At 41.5% G+C, this 22,430-nt stretch overlaps 1 long non-coding RNA gene across 1 annotated transcript; it reads left to right on the top strand.

Annotated features, from left to right (window-relative positions):
- Positions 1 to 728: 728 nt before the first annotated feature.
- Positions 729 to 12,454, top strand: LOC116588761. Its single transcript, XR_004285065.1, has 3 exons — positions 729 to 823; positions 9,800 to 9,882; positions 11,360 to 12,454. It is a non-coding gene; the product is annotated as an uncharacterized LOC116588761 (long non-coding RNA).
- The last annotated feature ends 9,976 nt before the right edge of the window (positions 12,455 to 22,430 follow it).

Here is a 22,430-nt window from a genome sequence, read left to right as displayed (position 1 = left end):
CTAGGTTGTCCAATTTGTTGGCATTTACTTTTTCATAGTATTTTCTTATAATTGCTTGTTTTTCTGTGTGTTGGTTTTGTTATTTCTCTTCTCTCATTTGTGATTTTATTTATTTGAGTCCTTTCTCTTTTTTTTTTCTTGATGAATTTGGTTAGAGGTTTATCAGTCTTACTGATATTTTTCCAAAGAACTGGCTCTGGGTTTCATCTGTCCTGTTGAGTTTTTTCATTTCTTTATCATTTATTTCTGCTCTAATCTTTATTATTTCCTTCCTTCTGTTGGTTTTGTGTTTCGTTTGTTCTTCTTTGTCTAGCTCCTTTAGATAAAAGTTAGGTTGTTTATTTGAGATTTTTCTTGCTTCTTGAGGGTAACTGGCTTATATTGTTATAACTTTGCTCTTAGAACAATTTTTGCTGCATTGCAAAGGTTTTGGACCATTGTATTTTCATACTTATCTCCATGAACTTTACTTCTTTTATTCCCTGATTGACTCATTCATTGTTTAGTAAGTAGCATGTTATTTAACCTTCATCTCTTTCTGGTCTTTGCAGATTTTTTGTTGTGCTTGACTTCTAGTTTCATAGCCTTGTGGTTAGAAAAGATGCACGGGATGACTTTGATCTTCTGGAATTTGTTGAGGCTTGTTTTCTGGGCTAATATGTAATCTGTTCTGGAGAATGTTCCATGTGCACTTGTAAAGAATGTGCATTCTGCTTTAGGATGGAATGTTCTGACTATAGCTGTTAAATCTGTCTAGTCTAGGGTGTCATTCAAAGCCATTGTTTCTTTGTCGATTTTCTCTTCAGATGATCTGCTCATTGAGGTAAGTGGAGTGTTAGTCTTCTGTTTTATTATTGTTGACTCATTCCTTTATGTTATTTACTGTTTTATGTATTTGGTGCTCCCAATGTCTTCTCCTCTATTATTGTGTCCTTCTTTATCTTCTAGCAGGACAGCTATAGTTAAGTGGGTGCAAGCTGAGGAATTCCAGGTATTCCAGTGTGTGGGGTGCCATGGTGGGGTGATTAGAGTCAAGGCCAGGTTGTCCTGAGGTCCTCCAGTCCTGAGGACAGACACCCTGGTAGGGAGTAGTCCAGGGGTCCTCGAGTTATCTATACAGGGAGAGCCTTGGTGGGGCAGCTAGAACTGAGGGAGGCACTGGCCAGGCCTTCCTGGGGTGCTCTGCATAGGGGGAGGTTTTGTTGGGCAGCTAGAGCCAAGGCAGGCATAAGCCAGAAAGTCCTGGATTGCTTTGTGCCATAGGTGCCTTGGCAAGCTGTCTGGAGCCAAAGTGGTATGGGCCTGGAGTGTTCTGGGGTGCGTTGCACCTTGGTGTGATAGCCAGAGCTGCAATGAGCCTGGACCAGGGAGTTCTGGGGCTGCCTTGGTGGGGCAGCTGGGGCTGGGGTCATCTAGGACCCAAGGGCTCACTGAGGCGGTAAGCCAGCGGTGGCACCCAGGCCTTGTTGCTGTCCATTGTGGAGAGGGAATGTAAATCATGGTGCTCACCAGCCCTTCTGGTCTGGAGAGAGTTCCAGCAGTTCCCCCACCATTTGGTGGAGTTTATGACTGGCTCTTTTATGTTTTAGTTGCTCTTCTATTTTATTTCATTTTCATTTTTTAAAGATTTTATTCCTTTATTTGAGAGAGAGATAGGGAGCACGAGCAGGGGGAGGGGCAGAGGGACAGGGCTTCATGAACTGAACCACCCAGGTGCCTCTAGTTGCTCGCCTATTTATTTATTTATTTATTTATTTATTTATTTATTTATTTGACAGAGATCACAAGTAGGCAGAGAGGCAGACAGAGAGAGAGGAAGGGAAGCAGGCTCCCTGCTGAGCAGAGAGCCCGATGCTGGACTCGATCCCAGGACCCTGAGATTGTGACCTGAGCTGAAAGCAGAGGTTTAACCCACTGAGCCACCCAGGAACCTTCTAGTTGCTCTTTTAAACACTGTTTTTTGGAGTTTTTTTTCTGTGCCCCAGGGCATTCAGGGCTGGTGTGGGCGAAGGCCCAGGGCTCGCTGAGGCAGCCAGCCAGTTTTGCTGCTTGGACTCTGTTCCCATGTGCACCATCAGGGTGAGGGGGGAGCATAAACCACGGCACTCATGCCCCTCTCAGACCCGGAGAGAGTTCCAGGGCTGGTTCCTTTATATTCTAGTTCTCCTTTTAAAACACAGCTTTTTGGGGGGTGAGGGCACCTGGGTGGCTCAGTGGGTTAAGCATCTGCCTTCGGCTCAGGTCATGATCCTGGGGTTCTGGGATTGAGTCCCACATGGGGCTTCCTGCTCAGTGGGGAGCCTGCTTTTCCCTCTCACTCTGCCTGCTGCTCCCCCTGCTTGTGCTCGCTCTTTCTGTGTCAATATAAAAAAAAAAAAAAAAATCTTAAAAACAACCCCACAGCTTTGTGTGTAAGTGTGTGTGTGTGTGTGTGTGCCATAAAGGAAGCAGATCCATTTACCATCTCTCAGCACCTCCCTCCTCGCTGACCTTTGCAGTGTGGGAGATAGTTGTTCCTTCAAAAAAGCGTGTTTCCATCTCCCATACTGTTCTCAGTGTGGTCTTTTCTTTGTGCAGAAGTTGTTCAGTCAGCCATCACTTCCTCTTCAGGAGGAATTGCTTTATGAAAAGGTATAGATTTGGTGCGTCCCTGGAGGGGGTGGGTTCAGGATGTTCCTGCATTACCATCTTGGATCGGAACTTTGGGATCATTTGATGTACACAGCACAGGTACCTCAAGGAACCCAGACTTTAATAGAGGGAAATCGATGTGTAAAAATTTTAAAATTGGGGATGCCTGGGTGGCTCAGTTGGTTAAGCAGCTGCCTTCGGCTCAGCTCATGATCCCAGCGTCCTGGGATCGAGTCCCACATCGGACTCCTTGCTCAGCAGGGAGCCTGCTTCTCCCTCTGCCTCTGCCTGCCATTCTGTCTGCCTGTGCTCGCTCTCTCCCCCTCTCTCTCTCTGATAAATAAATAAAATCTTTAAAAAAAAATTTTATTTAATTGTCTGTAATAACAGATGAGGAGAACAAAGGCAAGAAAAATGCAGCTAAAATTAAATTTCCTTATAGTTTTCAGCCCACTGATAAATACCTGAAGGTTACAGAGCATGACATTCCTCAAGGACTCATGACTGCCTTCATGTTAATTTTTTTTAAAGATTTTATTTGAGAGCAAGCGAGCACGTGAGAGTGTGCACAAGTTGGGGGAGGGGCAGAGAGAGAAGCAGGCTCCCTGTTGAGCGGGGAGTGGGATGTAGGGCTCGATCGCGGGACCCTGGGATCATGACCTGAGTTCTACGCAGACACTTAACCCACTGAGCCACCCAGGGGCTTCAATGTTAATATTTTGCTGGAGAATAACAGCAACTTATCTTGACAATAATAGTTAGATCTCCAGATCCTGTCACTCTTCTTTAACATGTGGAAATCCCTTTAGAGACTTACGGCATCTCTATGCACCATGCCCCCAAACTTAAAGTATATAATCAGCCACTCTTCACAATCACAACTGCACCTATCTGTCCACGGGTCCTGTGTCTGTGCTATAATCATCTTTTTGCACTGAAAAATGTCTTGAGAATTCTTTCTTGAGCGTTGTGATTGATGGCCCCACATCATTTTTGGTGTCCCCTGTATACAGGGATTCTGCGTCATCCTTCATCTGGACTTCAAGCCTCAGTGCAAACTTGATGAGTTACTAATGCTCAGGCTCCCATGGGAGGTTTCCTACTCATTAGTCTAATGTGGTCCCCTCCACATTTCTGGTTTAGCAACTTCTGCCCAGGAGACCTCTGCCTAGAGCTGGCTAAAACAGGTACCCTGACTGAATTAAAACCCAGCCAGGGACCATTTCCTGGGGAAGTCAGCTATCAAGACCACATGTGTTGGAATGTCACTTAGACCATGATGGATTTCCATCTTTACTATTCTACCTCCGTGTCCTCTACTGACAATTTAAATTGTAACATTAGGTATTTCCTCCTGCAAATTGTTAGCATCTCCAAGGGTTAAGATGGCAGGCTCTGTTGGTTCACCTACTGGCATCTATTGTGTCCTGGGAAAAACAATAGGGAAGCAAAGGGATGTTGACATCCCTCCAGTAAATAAGTCAGTATTTTAACAGCTTTTTGAGGGATGCCTCTGGTCTCTCTGAACACTAGGAACCCTTTACATAATCCTAAATGGGATGCCATCAAGCAGTCCAGGAGGGATTATGATAATGGACTTTTCTCCTTTTATGGGAATGGAATTTTCCTCTTGGGGGTGTCTTCCTCCCTTGGGATATCTCTTAACCCATTGGAACTGATATGGATTGCAAGATTTAAAAGAAGAAAGGACTCATCATCTTCTGCAATAATGCATGGCCTCAGTACTCCTTAGGAGTTGAGGGGGAAAAATAGCCCAGTAATGGGACAACAGACTTCAGTACTACATACCAGTTAGATCTCTTCTGCAGAAAACAAGGCAAGAGGATTGAAGTGCCCTATGTCCAGGCCTTCATGGCCTTAAATTAAGATTCTGACCTCAGGGCTCCTTGCAAAATTTGTTCCGCCATTTAAACAAGCTAATGAAGCCCCTCAACATATTGGACGATGATTGTCTGAATAGGCCCCCTCCTCCCAAAGAACTTGGGCTCTGGGAGGAATCACCAGCCAGTTCAAAGAAGACATTGAATCTGTTACTATCCCTCCTCCTTAAAAGCCCCAAGACCCTTCTGCTCCAGCTGGGCATACCAGGAGTGGAATTCCCTGTCTTCTGGGAGCTCCTTCTAAACCTGGACTATATTCTGTTAGGGAGGTTGCTAATGGAGACAGTGGATGTGATTAGAGTCCATGTCCCATTATCCATGGCAGACTTGGCTCAGATAAAACAATTAGGATGATATTCTGAGAACTCTTCTCAATTTATTGAGGATTTTCAGCAATTATCTGTTAGGTTTGAATTCATTGTTGTACCCCTGAGGAAAAGAACCCTATCTGGGCAGGGGCTCAAGAAGTTGTTGATGAACTAGCAGCCAGAGATAGAGATGGTTATCTGGTGGGAGGTGTTGCTATCCCAAATACCCAACCACATTGGCATTATCAAGGAGGGGAAAGATGAGTCCAAATGATAACTTAATAGAGGAATGAAAAAAAGTATTTGATAAACCTGTAAGCTTTGTTAAAATTCATGGAATTATTCAAGGCGCTGATAAAAATCTAGCTCTATTTCAAGGTCTTCTGCTAGAAGCCATCCTTACATATACAAATCTGGACTCCATCTCACCTGAGGGAACTGTTAGATTATGCATGCATTTTATAAAAGTCAGTTGGAGCCTGACATCCACTGAAAATTAACTAGAGTGACTTTAGGTCCTCAAACCCCCACCCAGCATGTACTAAAGTTCATTACTGGAGTTTTTAATAATAGAAAGTTGTAAGACAGGGAAAGGACCAGAGAGCTAAGCTGCAGGGTAAAATACAGGTTCAAATATTGGCTGCCGCTCTTCGCGGATCCCCCACAACAGGGACTAACCAGGGGCCAAAGAAAAAGCCGGCATCAGACCAAGGACCAGGTAAGACCCATGCTATGGGTGTGGCCAGAATGGACATTGGAGCAAGGAATGTCCAAAAAACGCTCTCCACCGGGGCCATGTCCTATCTGTAAGGAAGAAGGACATTGGAAGAGAGACTGTCCTCATCTCCAGAGAGAGAGGAAGACAGGAACTCACTTCTTCGCCTGAGAGCAGGAACCTGAGGATCTGGCATGATGGGGCCCTAACGCTGGTCCGGCTGCCTTTACATCCAGATGACTGAGCCCCCCAGGTTACCCTGGATGTGGAAGGTAAGTTTGTCAATACCCTTATTGGTACAGGAGCCATTTACTCTGTTTTTTACTCAGCACTCAGGTCCTAGTTATCTTTCTTTCTCTCTCTTTCTTTGTTTTATTTATTTATTTATTTGTTTATTTATTTATTTATTTTAGAGAGAGTGAGTGGAGAGGGGAGGTATAGAGGGAGAGAGAGAATCCCAGGTAGGCTCTACATTCGGCATGTAACCCAACTCAGGGTTTGATCTCGTGACCCCAAGATCATGACCTGAGTGGAAACCACGAGTAGGATGCCTAACCCCAACCACCCCAGCCCTACTTGTCTTTCTAACCACAACATTGTTGGCATAGAAGGAGAAACTAAAATGAAATGTCAGACAGTTCCTTTAACTTGTAAATATAGAAGTCAGCTGGAGACTCGTGTTTTTCTAGTCCTTCCATCTTGTCCCACTCCATCACTTGGAAGAGACTTAACACATAAACTAGGAAGCAGGTTTGCTCTTACTAAAGAGGAGAATAGCTTTTCTCTTTAACACTTGGAGAATTAAAACCTTGCCCTGTTATCCCTTCTAATATTTGGAAGGAAGTAAATCCACGGGTCTGGGATTGCAGTGTCCCAGGACAGGCTCTTAAAGACCAACTAGTTAAAATGACCTTAAAGTATCCAACCATTATACATCATAAAAAAAAATAGATATATCCCTTAAAACCTGAGGCAAAAGCTGGGTTATAATCATTTATTGGTAAGTTTCTCAAACATGGTATGTTAAGGCCTTGTCAATCTCCTTATAATACTCCAAGTTTACCAGTTAAAAGGCAAATGGAGACTATTGAATGGCATAAGATTCAAGGGCAATAAATGAAGCCATTGTACCTATTTATCCCATAGTGCCAAATCCCTATACTATTCTCACCCAGGTCCCTGGGGATGCTAACTGGCTTACAGCACTTGACTTAAAAGACACCTTCTTTTGCAGCCTTCTAAGTGAAGAAACACAGCCACTACTTGCTGTTGAATAGGCCTCGCGTTCAGGCCCAGAGGCTGCTCAGTTAGCTTGGACAGTCTTGCCATGAGGATTGAGAGACTGTCCTCACCTATTTGGGGCTGCACTTAGTAAAGACTCTGGTGATAGATCTTCGATCTATCGTCCCCTTGAGGGACAATAATTCAATATGTGGATATTTTACTCTGTAGTCCCACAAAAGAAATATCTGAGAGTAATTCTGTAACTTTTTTTTTTTTAGGATTTTATGTATTTATTTACCTGACAGAGATCACAAGCAGGCAGAGAGGCAGGCAGAGACGGGGTGGGGGTGGGGGTAGCGGGGATGGGGAAAGCAGGCTCCCCGCTGAGCAGAGAGCCCAATGTGGGGCATGACCCCAGGACACTGGGATCATGACCTGAGCTGAAAGCAGAGGCTTTAACCCACTGAGTCACCCAGGCGCCCCTATAACTTTTTATTCCTTGGCGAATGGGATAGCATGTTTCTCTTAAAAAGTACAGATATCTAAACAAAAGGTGTACTCATCTGTGATACAAATTAACCCAGGCTCACTATACCCTGTCCGCTGATAGGAAAAACACTGTGTTATCTCAGATCCTCTGCTACAAAGGAACAACTCCATATTTTCCCAGCTGTGGCAGGATTTTGCCACCTATGGATGGCTGGATTTGGGTTCTTCGAATCATTGCACAATTCAGTTAAAGGCCCTGATAAGGAACATTTACTCTGGACTAAAGCCCAGCAGACAGCCTTTCAAACATTAAAAGCTAACCTTTCATGGGCCCCAGCTTTGGCTTTACCAAATTTAGAAAAACCTTTTACTTTGTATATAGCAGGAAAACAAGGACAAGCTTTGGGGCTTCTTTCCCAGAAATTAGGGAACAAAACAAGAGCGCTGAGCTGTTTTTCAAAGGCCCTTGATAACTATAGCGTCAGGGTGGCTGGCTTGTTCTTGAGTGGTGGCTGCAGCAGCTCTCCTGGTAGAAGCAGCTTCAGAACTTACTGTGGGACAGTCCTTGACAGTGGTGACTCCACATCAGGTCCACAGTGTCCTAGAGACCAAAAGTGACCAATGGATGACAAGAGGCGGATGTACTAAATGCCAGGCTAAGTTTATAGATATGTCTGAAATAATACTTAAAACCTGTCAGACTTTAAACCCAGCTACCCTGATGCCTGGACCTGACCATCTGACTTCTATGTTAGGACATGACTGCTCAGAAATTATTGATTTTGATTATTCTAGCTGACCAGGCTTAAAAGATTCCCCCTATTAAAAATGCTGTGGATAGTAGATTTACCAATGGCAGTAGCTTCATGGATAAGGGAGAAGACACTTATGCTGTAGTTAGCTTAAGACCACTGAGGCCAAAGCCCTTCCGGTAAATACATCTGCCCAAAAGGCTAAATTAATAGCACTTACCCCTGCTCATCAATTGGCAAAAAGCCTAAACGTTAATATTTATACTGATTCCAATGATTTTTCCTGGTGCTACATGTCCATGGAGCAATTTGGAAAGAAAGGGGATTACTATCAAGTCAGCTCCCCAGATAAGGGCCTGAAATAATTACCCTTCTTGAGGCCATAAATCTACCTACAGAGGCGACTGTAATTCATCTCAAAGGACATCAAAAGGATAGGACCTTGGAATCTAAAGGAAACAGTTTGGCTGACCACGCAGCCAAACAGGTAGCACGAAATTAACAAATATTAAGTCTTACATCGGTTTTAACTCCAGTTATTTACTTAAGTGGGGGTGGGCAGACAGGGGGAAGGGCAGAGGGCGAGGATGAGAGAGAATCTTAAGGTTGGAGCTTGATCTCACGAGCCTGAGATCATAACCTGAAGTGAAATAAAGAGCACTTAACTGACTGAGCCCCCCCAGGTGCCCCCATATCTTCAGACTGTTTAGACCAAGAGATTCACGTGGCCCAGAAACAAGTATATTTTTAAAAAATGCACAGGACTGCCTTGTTAATGATGGGAACATCTCCATACCCAAAAATAACCGATGGAAGGTAAAATACAGGTTTACACCAGGCTTACTCATTTGGGCAAAAAAAAAAATGCTTTAGAATGTTTAATAAAAAATATATTTGGTGGCATAAATTTAACAACTATAAAATAGATCTGTCGATCCTGTATTGTTTGTGTACAAGTAAATCTGGAAAGAGCTGTCCATCCGCCTCCCCCCACTTTTGACACCAGTCCAAAGACATGGAACGTATCCAGGAGAGGACTGGCAACTTGATTTCACACAGCTGCCTCCTTGCAAAGGCTCTAAGTTCCTACTAGTGTTTGTTGATACTTTCACTGGCTGGGTCAAGGCCTTTCAGTATAAAACTGAAAGAGCCATGGAAGTAACCAGAGTGTCGTTGTGAGACATTATTCCTAGATCTGGCTTTCTACGGACCCTTCAAAGTGGCAACAGACCTTTTACTGCACAAATAACAAAGAGCACAGGGAGCTATTAAATATTAAAATAATTAAATATTTTCTATATCCACAATCCTCTGGAAAGATAGAGAAAGCTAATCCTACTTTAAAACAGCACCTTACTAAGTCTAGAGACCCGGGACGACTGGGTTACTCTCTTATCACTAAGATTTCTCAGAATGAGAACTGCTGAAGAACCTATAGGTTATGAGATATTATATGGAAAACCATTTCTGACAGTGGACCTGTGATAAGATAAAGATCATAACACTTTATGTAATGATTCATTTGAGGCTGGTTTAATTAACAGATATACTGATGACATGCTCCCAAAACCTGACTGAACTATAACTGAAAGCCCAGCCCATGCCAGCCCTGGAGACATGGCTTCTTTCCAGGATTGAAAGTCAAGTGCAGTGGGGGACTTAAATCTAAAATAGAAGAGTTGATGTCGGGTCATATTATGTACTTCTACTGCAGGAAAATTAGGGGGACACTCTCCTTGGACTCCTGAATCTAAAATAAAAGCTGTACTTCCTTCATAGGAAACCAGTGAACAAACTACCATGCCTTCTTACTCCTGTGAACCTTTAGAAGATTTGAAACTCCTCTTCAAACGACTATGAAGGTTGTATATTTTCTTTTTGTTCTTTGTTCACCAACATTAAGAGACAGTGCCTTTCTACAATGGGCACAACATTATGCTGAACTTCAAAATCAAACAGTTTGTTGGCTGTGTGGAATTGTTCCCATGGCAAGTACATTCAAGTTACTCTGGTATGTTTCTCCTTTACAGGGTGCTGACTGGCACTCCTTATACACTTATATTTTAGATATGATACATAATCCTAACACCAGCATACATTGTGATAATTCTATCACTTAAAAAAAGTGTTTCTTCTTGGCCCATGATCAGTATGACTTGGAACTTTCCAGATCAGAGCCAGACTTTTTGATATCCTCAAACTATTAAGGTTTTTTTTTAATTAAGATTTTATTTATTTATTTGACAGAGAGATCACAAGTAGGCAGAGAGGCAGGCAGAAGGAAAGGGGGAAGCGGGCTCCCTGCTGAGCAGAGAGCCCTGATGCAGGGCTCAATCCCAGGACCCTGAGATCATGACCTAAGCCAAAGGCAGAGTCTTAACCCGCTGAGCTACTCAAGTGCCCCTCAAACTATTAAGGCTTTAACTGAATTCACAAGCCTACAAATTAATGTCTGTCAATGAGTGCTTAGATTACAAAACCCTGCTTCCCAATATACCTATGATGGTATATGCCAAATCTGAGATGATTATTTATGGTTCACACCAACTTCTGGACAACGCAATCAAAAGGCAGTTTTATGCTGACTACAAAGAAATCATACATGTGATACCTGGACAGCATATGAGATGGCTATCGCTAGAAGATGCTCTCAAGCCATTGTACTCCAGGTTACTGGTTAGTTTGCTACTGGCTGGGCAAGGCAACCCAGAACTAGATGGCTGGCTCCAAATGGCCCCTGATGGTTACATGGCTCTAACCTAAGGCCCTGATTTCCTCTGGGATGGACGTGTCATTGTACCTTGGGTTTTGCTTGGATTCGTGGATACATTATCAAAACCATCACTACTCTGGCTAATCTTCCAAATTTAAAACAATGATAGACAATCACTATTTCACTGGTATGATCATTTAACATCCATCTTTGTTCCCTCGATGGAACTGGAGGATGGCATATGGAATCCCTTACCGAAAGCCCTATAAAAGCACTAAATGATTCACAAATCAGTATTTCCTTACCTAATGCTGAAGTTACACAGAGGCTCAAAGCACTTCTACAAAATCAAATGGCCTTCAGTATTTAACAGCTGCACAAAGCGATACCAACCCTGTTATTAAAATGGAATATTGTGTATATATTCCAGTTTATCACAGAAAGGTAACAAGATTGCTAAAAGATATGAATACTCAAATTGGCACTTTACAGGATCCTTCCCTCTCTTTTAATGATTGGCTAAACTCCTGGACTGGAGGAGGATCTTGATCAACTATCAAAGGTCTTTTTTATTGGGCTTCTTTTTCTCGTAACAATATCCATCTTCCTTTGTTGTTTTTTTCCAGTGTCTCCCCGCCTGGTCTCCCTGGGGAGACTCTTCCAGTTGCCGTTACTTCAAGCTGACCGATGATCCTTTCTACTTGAGATTTGCATGGGTTTGTCTACCTTGGATTCAGCTGCCTCTGCCTTTGGTAACTCCTCTGTATAAATTACCCAACTGATCGATGTTGACTTGTAGGTAGGGACGTCGCTGTGCCCCTCTTCAGCAGGAAGAAGTTACAGAAGATAAAAACTTTCCAGCCTCAGCGACCTTAAAGATTGAAGGGTCAAAATTGTTTGGGGAGTGGGGGGACGGGGTGATGAGGAGAACAAAGGCAAGAGAAATGCAGCTAAAATTAAATTACCTCATAGTTTTCAGCCCACTGATAAATACACAAGACCTGCAGAGCATGACATTCCCCAAGGAACTTGTGGCTGCGTTCATGTTAATGTTTTGCTAGAGACTAAAAGCAACCTGGTCTTGACAATAATAGCCAGATCTCCAGGATCCTATAAATATTCTTTCACATGTAGAAATCCCTTTAGAGACTTAGGTTATCTATATACTTCTAAGTTTGGGGGTGGGTGGCATGTAATCAGTTGCTCCTCACAATCCTAAGTGCAACTCATTGCCCCGCGGGGGTCCTATGCCTGTGCTATAATAAAGGCACCTTCTTGTATCGTAAGATGTCTCAGGAATTCTTTCTCCACGAACCCACATCAGTAACTGCTAGGAGAGCGGTGATATGGGGTATTTAGGAAACACAGACAAGGGCTACATTCTGGTGGAGTGGGGGAGTGTATTACAGAGGGGCTGAGTTTCTTAAGAGGGAATCCCATTAGCTCCATGATTGGCTCAGTGATCCCTGCAGCCAGTTACACTAGTTAAGCAGCTGTGAGGGTTGAGCTTAGCTCACATCATTCTCTTGCTCTCACTGGTTGGGGACGTGCCTGTCCATCACTGTAACCACCTGCCTCATGGGGCTCTTCAGCATCTGAGGTACAGATCATCTGAACTGAGATGTGCTGTAAATGTAAATTATATTGCAGATTTCAGAAATTGAGTGTAAAAAAAATCACATTAATATTTTTATATTACATGTTCAAACGATAACTGTCTTGGATCCATTGAATTAAAGTCTATTATTGAAATTAATTTCATCTCCTCTTACTTTTTTTTTGGTTAGTGTTGCTCCAGAAAACTTAAAATATTTAATTTATGTAGTTTAAATTTGAACTAGGTGATGCTGGTCTAAGTCGTTGGTTCAGCTCCAGTAGGAATTCTAGAATATTGGAGTTCTGACGTGACCTCTTTAGAAGTGGACCCTTGGCTCTGCCACGGAGTCAGCCTTGCCCCACTCCTCAGTAACTAGGGTAAGCTTACACACGTGTAAGTAAGCTCTCTTACCAGAGTTATTTTAACTTTTAAAGTGGGGACAATAATGCTTATGAATTGTGAACACACACAATTGGTTTATATTCCCTATAAACCAAAGCTTATTCTCCATACATAACACATTTAAGCTCTTAAACAACTCTGTCAAGGTGTCATTTAGAAATAATAAACTCTTAATGAACGTTATTAAGACTCAAATTTATGGAGTGCTTCCTACTGCCAAGCCCTTGGTATGAATTCCCTCCTGTAATTTGTGGGGCTCTAGTTTTATCACCTTTGGCAAACCAGTTCACCATACCAGGTCCCCATTTCCTCACCTCTGCCCTGGGATGGTTGATCAGTAAATGATTTCTAAGATAAATTCTAGCTTTGATGTCCTATGTTTCCTCTGAATTAAAAAAAAAATTTAGCTCTCATATTTGTAATATTCCAAAGAGTTATCTTCCAATGGTTGGTTTCTTTTTGTTGTCTCTTGTTCTTGTTTCCCTGATGATATTTCTTCTTTCATCTCTCTGGAGATGTGTAATGTTGGTTTGTTCTTAAATTTTTCTCCTACTACCTGTCCTTTCCTGTTTCTCTGCATTTCTTGTTCTTTTTCTAAGTTTGCTTCTGTTTGTTTTTTGTTTTTTGTTTTTACTTTTTAAAATTACGTTATGTTAGTCAGCATACAGTACATCATTAGTTTTTGGTGCAGTGTTCCATGATTCACTGTTTGCATATAACCGGGTGCTCTGTGCATTATGTGCCCTCCTTGATACCCATCCCTGGGCTCACCCATTCCCCTACACCCCCCCTTAAACCCCTCCATCTGTTTCCAGAATCCGTAGTCTCTCATGGTTTGTCTCCCCTCTGATTTCTCCCCCTTCATTTTTCCCTTCCTTCTCCGAATATTCTCCATGCTATTCCTTATGTCCCTCACATAAGTGAAACCATATGATAATTGACTTTCATATGATCATCTCCTCCAGTCCCATCTACACTGAGGCAAAAGCTGGGTATTCATCCTTCTCTATCTTTTGTGTTAGAGACTTTCCCCTCCCATGTCGGGCCTTCCTGGCTTGCCCATTGATATTCAGGAATGAGACACTGAATGCTGACTGGAACCTTTGTCTGGGGGGGAGGGGAGGAGCGGTGGGGGATGGGTGTTGACGGAGTAGTGAGAGATGAGCCTAGTTTGTTGAGGTACCTCAGTGTCAGCATCTAGTGGTCTTTATTTGGAGAGGCCATTTTCTCAGAGAGGAAGTCTCCACATTTCTGCCTGATAGGTATCAGCCTGGCAGTTGGAGTTCTGGAGGCTAATTGGGAATCCTTCTTGCCAGGTCTTAACATTTCAGTGTGGTGCCTTGCTTCCAGTTGGGAGTTCAGTTGAGTTATTTGCTCTCTTCAGCCTCCCCTACTTCCAGCAGAGGTCTCAAGTCTCTACAGAACAGCAGCATTCATGAGAGTACGTGCAGTGGCTGTTGTTGATGAAGCACCAACTCCATCAAACATTGTTCTAAGCAATTAACAAGGAATGTGTCATTTCTTCCTCTCCACTCTGTGGGTAGGTACCGTTCTTTCCTCCAATTTCATCTTGGGACATGGAGAGTTTAAGTGACTTGCTCAAGGTCACAAAGTCCTGGATCTGGCACTTCCACCCAGAACCCAGGCTCAAAACCACAATGTCACTTGTCCCTCTGCTGTCTACTTCCCAAATTCTACCCTCTCTTGTCCATTGATGGTGCCTCTCCTGTTCTCCTTGTCTTTGGGGATTTACTGCCATTTTAGCAGGATCGCAGAGAAGAATGGAGCTAATGTGAAGGTGTCATTCACCATATATAACTAGAGATGGAAATCCCTTTTTGGATATAGGTGGCCCTCATAACTGGTCACCTGACTGATGAATGGCCAGTGTGAGACTAAGGCTGTCCCAGCTTCTGCTTCTGATCCTAGTTAGACGTAGCCTCAGAAGCCCCGGGGAGCCCTAGTTCGTATATTTTTTGGCATCATGGTCAAGTTACCTAGAGCTGTTGCCAATAGCATCCACCACCAGGGAAATGACTGGCTAGGTTGTGTGATTCAGAGCATGAGACCATCAGCTAAAGGAGACAGAACTGGAAGTGTTTCACTGCAGGAGTGGGAAAAATCTCACATATAGACCAGAGGCAAGAACAATTAACACCAAAAGGTAAATAGTGGATTTTGTTGGGTGAGGTGCCTACAGGTAATTCATGTTTTTTTCTTTCTGCTCACCTGTTTTCCATATTTTTTTATACTGCATGTGTTATTTAACAAGAAATGGTTAAGATGTTTAAGAACATTCGCCCTTTGATTTAGCATTTCTGCTTCTTGGAAACATCCTAAGGAAATGATTAATGATAATGTATGTTAAGATTTAACCACAGCAATGTTCATTCCAGAGACATTTAGAAAGTTAGAAAACAGAAATGTCTAAAAAAGAGATTAAAGTTGGACTATGTAGTCAGTAAGATATATATTGAGGGGCACCTGGGTAGCTGACTCTTGATCTCTGCTGAGGTCTTCATCGCAGGGTCATGTGTCCAACCACACATTGGGCTCCACGCTGGGCATGGAGCTTACTTAAGAAAAAAGAGAATATATATTGAAATAATGTACATGGTACAATTATGTAAAGAAAACAAACCTATAAAGTATGTGCAATAGAATTCCAGTTTTTTATTTTTATTTTAATTTATTTTTTAAAGATTTTCTTTATTTAAGAGAGAGAGAGTGAGAGAGAGCATGAGAGGGGGAGAAGGTCGGAGGGAGAAGTAGACTCCCTGTGGAGCTGGGAGCCCGACACGGGACTCAATTCCGGGCTCAAGGATCATGACCTGGGCCAAAGGCAGTCACTTAACCAACTGAGCCACCCAGGTGCCCGAATTCCAGTTTTTTATTGAAGTATAATTAATATACACTGATGTATTCGTTTCAGGAGTGCAACACTGATTCAGCAGTTCTATACTCCATGCTCACCATGGTAAGTGTAGTCACCATCTGTCACCATGTGATACCCTTATAATGTTACTATATTATAATGCTATATTCCCAATGCTGTACTTTTCATCTCCATGAATTATTTATAACTGGAAGTTTATACCTCTTAACCCCCATGTGTATTTTTTCCATTCCTCCATCCACCTCCCCACTGGTAATAATCAGTTTGTTCTCTGTATTTTTTAAAAAAGATTTTATTTATTCACTTTGACAGCAGGAGAGAGAGTGAAAGAAAACACAAGCAGGGGGAGCAGCAGAGGGAGAAGCAGGCTCCCCACTGAGCAGGGAGCCCAATGCAGGGCTCAATCCCCGGACCCCAGGATCATGACCTGAGCCAAAGGCAGATGCTTAATGACTGAGCCACCCAAGCACCCCTGTTCTCTGTATTTAAGAGTCTCTTGGTTGGTTAGTTGGTTTGGGTTTTTTGTTGTTCATTTGTATTGTTTTTTAGATTCTAAATACGAATGAAATCACTTGGTATTTTTCTTTCTCTGTCTGACTTATTTCTCTTAGCACAATATCCTCATGTTTATCTGTGTTGTGGCAAATGACAAAAGCCATTCCATTTTGCAGCTGAGTAATATTCCATCATAGGTATATACCATTTCTTCCTTATCCATTCATCCACTGACAGACATGGGTTGCTTCTATATCTTGACTGTCAAAAATAATACTGCAATAAATCTACAGGTGTGTATCTTTTCTAATTAGCATTTTTGTTTACTTTGGGTAAATAGGGGTGAAATCACTGGATCATATGGTATTTCTATTGTTAATTTTTTGAGAAACCTCCATGCTGTTTTCCACAGTGGCTGTACCAATTTACATTCCCACCAACAGAGCACAGTGTTCCTTTTTTCTCCATATCCTCACCAACACTTGATGTTTCTTATCTTTTTGATTCTAGCCATTCTGACAGGTGTAAGTTGCTATCCCATGGTAGTTTTGATTTGCATTTCTCTGATGATGAGTGACGTTGAGCATCTTTTCTTACGTCTGTTGGCCATCTGGACGTCTTCTTTGGAAAACTGTCTATTCAGGTCCTCTGCCCATTGTCTAATAGGATTATTTGCTTTTTTGGTGTTGAGTTATAGAAGTTCTTTATGTATTTTGGAGATGAACCTTTTATTGGATATACCATTTGCATAGCTCTTCTACCACTCAGTGGGTTGCCCTTTGGTTTTGTTGATTGATTCCTTTGTTGTGCAAAAGCTTTTTAGTTTTATTTATTTATTTATTTATTTATTTATAGATTTTATTTATTTTTTCTGCATACAGAGATCACAAGTAGGCAAGAGAGACAGGCAGAGAGAGAGGAAGGGAAACAGTCTCCCTGCGAAGCAGAGAGCCCAAGATGGGACTCGATTCCAGGACCCCGGAATTATGACCTGAGCTGAAGGCAGAGGCTTTAACCCACTGAGCCACGCAGGTGCCCCATAAGCTTTTTAGTTTGATGTAATTTCAATAGTTTATTTTTGCTTTTGGTCCCCCTGTTTAAGGAGATGTATCTAGAATAATATTGCTAAGGCTGATGTCAAAGAAATTACTGCCTGTTTTCTTCTAGGAAGAAAGGTCTTTTTTTTTTTTTTAAGATTTTATTTATTTGACAGAGAAAGGAGGGAGAGAACACAAGCAGGGTAGTATCGCAGGCAGAGGCAAAGGGAAAAGCAGGCTCCCCACTGAGCAGAAAGCCCGACATGTGGCTCGATCACAGGACTCCAGGATCATGACCTGAATGGAAGGCAGATGCTTAACTGACTGAGCCATCCAGGCGCCTCTCACATTAAGGTGTTTAATGTGTTAGACTTTATTTTTGTGTGTGCTGTGAGAAAGTAGCCCAGTTTCATTTTTTTTGCATGTAGCTGTCCAGTTTTCCCAGTACCATTTATTGAAAAGACTATCTTTTCCCTCATTGTAAATTCTTGCCTCTTTTCTCATAGATTCATTGACTATATAGGTTTTTCCCCTCCTGGACTCTGTATTCTGTTTCACTGGTCTGTGTATCTGCTATTGTGCTGGTTCAATATTGTTTTGATCACTACAGCTTTGTAGTATATCTTGAAATCTGGAGTTGTGAAACTTTCAGCTTTGTTCTTCTTTCTCAAGATCGCTTTGGCTATTTGGGGTCTTTGGTGATTCCATATGAATTTTAGGACTGTTTGCTTTGGTTCTGTGAAAAATACCATTGGTATTTTGATTGGGATTGCATTGAATCTGTACATTGCGTTGGCTGCTATGAACACTCTGATGATATTAACTCTTCCAATCCATTAGCATGGGCTGTCTTTCCATTTGTTTGTATTATCTTCAGTTTCTTTCACCAGGACTTTATGGTTTTCAGAATACAGGTCTTTTACCTCCTTGGTTAAATTTATTCCTAGATATTTTTTTTAAAGATTTAATTTATTTATTTGACAGACAGAGCTCACAAGTAGGCAGAGAGGCAGGCAGAGAGAGAGGGGGAAGCAGGCTCCCTGCGAAGCAGAGAGCCCGATGTGGGGCTCGATTCCAGGACCCTGGGATCATGACCTGAGCCGAAGGCAGAGACTTAACCCACTGAGCCACCCAGGTGCCCCATATTCCTAGATATTTTATTCTTTGGGGTACAATTGTAAATGAGATTGTTTTCATAAATTCTGCTTCTGCTACTTCATTATTAGTGTATGAAAACAGAACCAGTTTCTGTGTATTAAATTTAATTTTTAAAAATTTATTCATTTGACAGATCACAAGTAGTAGGCAGAGAGGCAGGCAGGGGGGCAGGAAGCAGGCTCCCCAATGAGTGGAGAGCCCGATGTGGGGCTCTATCCCAGGACCCTGAGATCATGACCTGAGCCAAAAGCGGAGGCTTAGCCCACGGAGCCACCCAGATGCCACGGGTATTAATTTTATGTCCTGCAAGTTGACTGAATTCATTTATTCTAATAGTTTTGTGATGGAGCCTAGATTTTCTGTGTATAGTATTGTGTCATCTGCAAATAGTGACAGTTCTACTTCTTGCCTGTTTGGATGCCTCATTTCTTTTTCTTGTCTGATTGCTGTGGATGAAAGCAGTGAGAGTGAACATCCTTGTCTTGTTTCTGGTCTTAGAGGAAAAGCTGTCAGTTTTCACTGTTGAGTATGATGTTAGCTGTGGGTTTGTTATATGTGGGCTTTATTATGTTGAGGTGTGTTCCCTCTAAACTTACTTTGTCGAGAGTTTTTATGATGAACAGAAGTGAATTTTGTTATATTCTTTTTCTGCATCTATTGAGATGGTCCTAGGATTTTCATCCTTGGTTTTGTTGCTGTGGTGTAGCATGTTGATTGATTTGAGATTATTGAACCATCTTTGCATGCCCAGAATAAATTCCACTTGATCATGATGCAAGATACCCTTTTAATATATTGCTGATTGTGGTTTGCTAATATTTTGCTGAGGATTTTTGCACTATGTTCATTAGGGATATTGGTTTGTAGTTTTCTTCTTCTTCTTCTTCTTCTTCTTCTTCTTCTTCTTCTTCTTCTTTCTTTAGTGTTCTTTTGTTTCGGTATCAGAGTAATGCTGGCTTCGCAGAATGTATTTGGGAGCTTTCCTTCCTTCTAGTGTGTGTGTGTGTTGTGTGTGTGTGTGTGTGTAATTGAGGAGAATATACGTTAACTCTCCTTTAAATGTTTAGTAGAATTCATTTGTGGATCCATTTGGTCCTGGATTTTGTTGTTGTTGTTGTTGGGGAATTTTTGATATCTCATTCAGTTTCTTTACTAGTAACCAGTCTGTTTCTGTTTCTTCCTGATTCCGTTTTGGAAGATTATATGCTTCTAGGAATTCATCCATTTCTTCTAGGTTGTCCAATTTGTTAGCATATAATTTTTCAGTGTCATCTCTTTTTTTTTTTTTTTTTTTAAGATTTATTTGTTGGGGCACCTGGGTGGCTCAGTGGGTTAAAGCCTCTGCCTTCGGCTCGGGTCATGATCCCAGAGTCCTGGGATCGAGTCCCACATCGGGTTCTCTGCTCAGCGGGGAGCCTGCTTCCTCCTCTCTCTCTGCCTGCCTCTCTGCCTATTGTGATCTCTGTCAAATAAATAAATAAAATCTTTAAAAAAAAAAGATTTATTTGTTTATTTGACAGACAGAAATCACAAGGAGGCAGAGAGGCAGGCAGAGAGAGAGGAGGAAGCAGGCTCCCCAGTGAACAGAGAGCCCAATCTGGGGCTCGATCCCAGGACCCTGGGATCATGACCCAAGCCGAAGGCAGAGGCTTTAACCCACTGAGCCACCCAGGCGCCCCTCAGTGTCATCTCTTAATTCTTTGTATTTCTGTCAGTTTTTACCTCTCCTCTTTCATTTCTGATTTTATTTGTGTCCTCTTCACTTTTTTTTCTTCTTGATGAATATGGCTAAAGGTTTATCAATTTCGTTTATCTTTTCAAAGAGCTAGCTTTTGGTTTCATTGATTGTTACTTTTGGTTTTGTGTTTGTTTATTTGCTTGTCTCTATTTCAAATGTTTCTTCTCTGACTTCATTACTTCTTTCCTTCTACTAACCGTGGGTTTTGTTTGTTCTCCCTTTTCTTATTCCTTTAGGTGTGAGGTTAGATAAGGTTTTTCTTGTTTCTTGAGGCAGGCTTGTATCAGTATAAATTTTCCTCTTAGAACTGCTTTCACTGTGTCCCAAAGATTTTGGACTGTTGTGTTTCCATTTTCATTTTTCACCAGCTATTTTTAAATTTCCTCTTTGATTTCTTCATTGATCATTGGTTGTTTAGTAGCATGTTGTTCAGCCTCCATATATTTGTGCTTGTTTTTTTTTTCCCTTGTGATTCATTATATTGTGTGAAAAGATGCATAGGATTTTAATCTTCTTAAATTTATTAAGACATGTTTTGTGGCCCAACATGTGACCTACTCTGGAGAATGTTTCATGTGCACTTGAAAAGAATTGGTATTCTATTTGGTTTAGATGGAATATTCTGTATATATCTATATTAAGGCCCTCTGGTCTAATGTGCCCTTCAAAAACATGTTTCTTTATTGATTTTCTGTCTGGATGATCTATCCATGGAAGTAAGTAGGTTGTTAAAAATCCCCTACTATTTTTGTATTACTGTCAGTTTCTCGCTTTATGTCTGTTAACATTTCTTTCGTGTACTTAGGTTCTCCAATGCTGGGTGCATAGATATTTACAATTGTTATATCTTCTTGTTGAACTGATCTCTTTATCATTATGTAGTAATGCCCTTCTTTGTCTCTTGTTAAGTTACCATTTCAGAATAACTTTGTCTGATCTAAGTATTGCTACATTGACCCCTACCCCCGACCTACTTCCACTTGCATGCTAAATCTCTTTCCATGCTTTCTCTTGTCTGTATGTATCTTTAGGTCTGAAGTTAATAATCTCTTACAGGCAACATGTAGTGGGTCTTTTTTTTTTTTTTTCCATTCAGTCATTTTGATTGGAGCATTTAGTCCTTTGACATTTAAATTATTAATAAGTATGTACTTATTGCCATTTTGTTCATTGTGTTGGTTGTTTTTGTAGGTATTTTCTGTTACTTTTTTCTTCTCTTGCTCTCTTATAGTTTGTTGGCTTTCTTTAGTGTTATGCTTGAATTCCTTTTTCTTTTGTGTGTGTATCCATTATATGATTTGATTTGTGGTTATCTTTTCATTCATATCTAATGTCTCATGTGTATAGCAATTATATATTAAGTTGATGATCTCTTAAGTTCAAGCACACTCAAAGTATTAAATTTTTATTCCCCCCTTACTTTTTATGTGTATGATATCGTTTTCTACATTTCTATTTTGTGTATCCCTTGAGTGAATGTTGTAGAAATAATTGATTTTGCTAGTTTTGTTTTAACCTCCATACTGGCTTTTCAAGTGATTTATCTGTTACCTTTACTATATGCTTGTTTTTACCAGTGAAATGTCTTCCTTTTAATTTTGTTCTGGTTAGGGCCTTTTCTTTTCTTTCTTTCTTTCTTTCTTTCTTTCTTTAAAGATTTTATTTATTTATTTGACAGAGATCATAGGTAGGCAGAGAAGCAGGCAGAGAGAGAGGAAGGAAAGCAGGCTCCCCACGGAGCAGAGAGCCCAATGCGGGGCTCTATCCCAGGACCTTGGATCCAGGATCCCAGGACCCAGGATCATGACCCGAGCTGAAGGCAGAGGCTTTAACCCACTGAGCCACCCAGGTGCCTGGTTAGGGCCTTTTCTTTCCAGTCAAAGAATTCCCTTTAATGTTTCTTATCAGGATGTTTTAGTGATGATGTATTCCTTTAACTTCTGTTTGGGAAGTTCTTTATCACTCCTGTTCTAAGTAATGACCTGCTGGATAGAGTATTCTTGGTTATAGCCTTTTTCCATTTCAGCATTTTGTAGGCCAGAAGGGATTGGCATGATACATTAAAAGTGTCTGCTGAGGGGGAAAAAAAAAAAAAAAGCTGATAGCTTTATGGGGTTTCTCTTGTATAACTTTTTTCTTTTCTTGTTGCTTTTGAAATTCTTTATCATTACTTTTTGCCACTTAAATTATTATGTGTCTTGGTGTGGAACTCCTGGGTTCATCTTGTAAGGGGCTCTCTGCACTTCCTAGACCTGGATGTCTGTTTCCTTCCCCACATTTAGGGAGGTATTCAGTTATTATTTCTTCAAGTAAATTTGCTGAAGTTTTTGTTTTTTTGAGAGAGAGAGCACAAGCGATGGGGATGAGCAGAGAG

This window comes from Mustela erminea, chromosome 4 (genome assembly GCF_009829155.1).
Source record: "Mustela erminea isolate mMusErm1 chromosome 4, mMusErm1.Pri, whole genome shotgun sequence".
Classification (NCBI taxonomy): Eukaryota; Metazoa; Chordata; class Mammalia; order Carnivora; family Mustelidae; genus Mustela; species Mustela erminea.
This window is presented reverse-complemented; position numbering and strand designations above follow the sequence as displayed.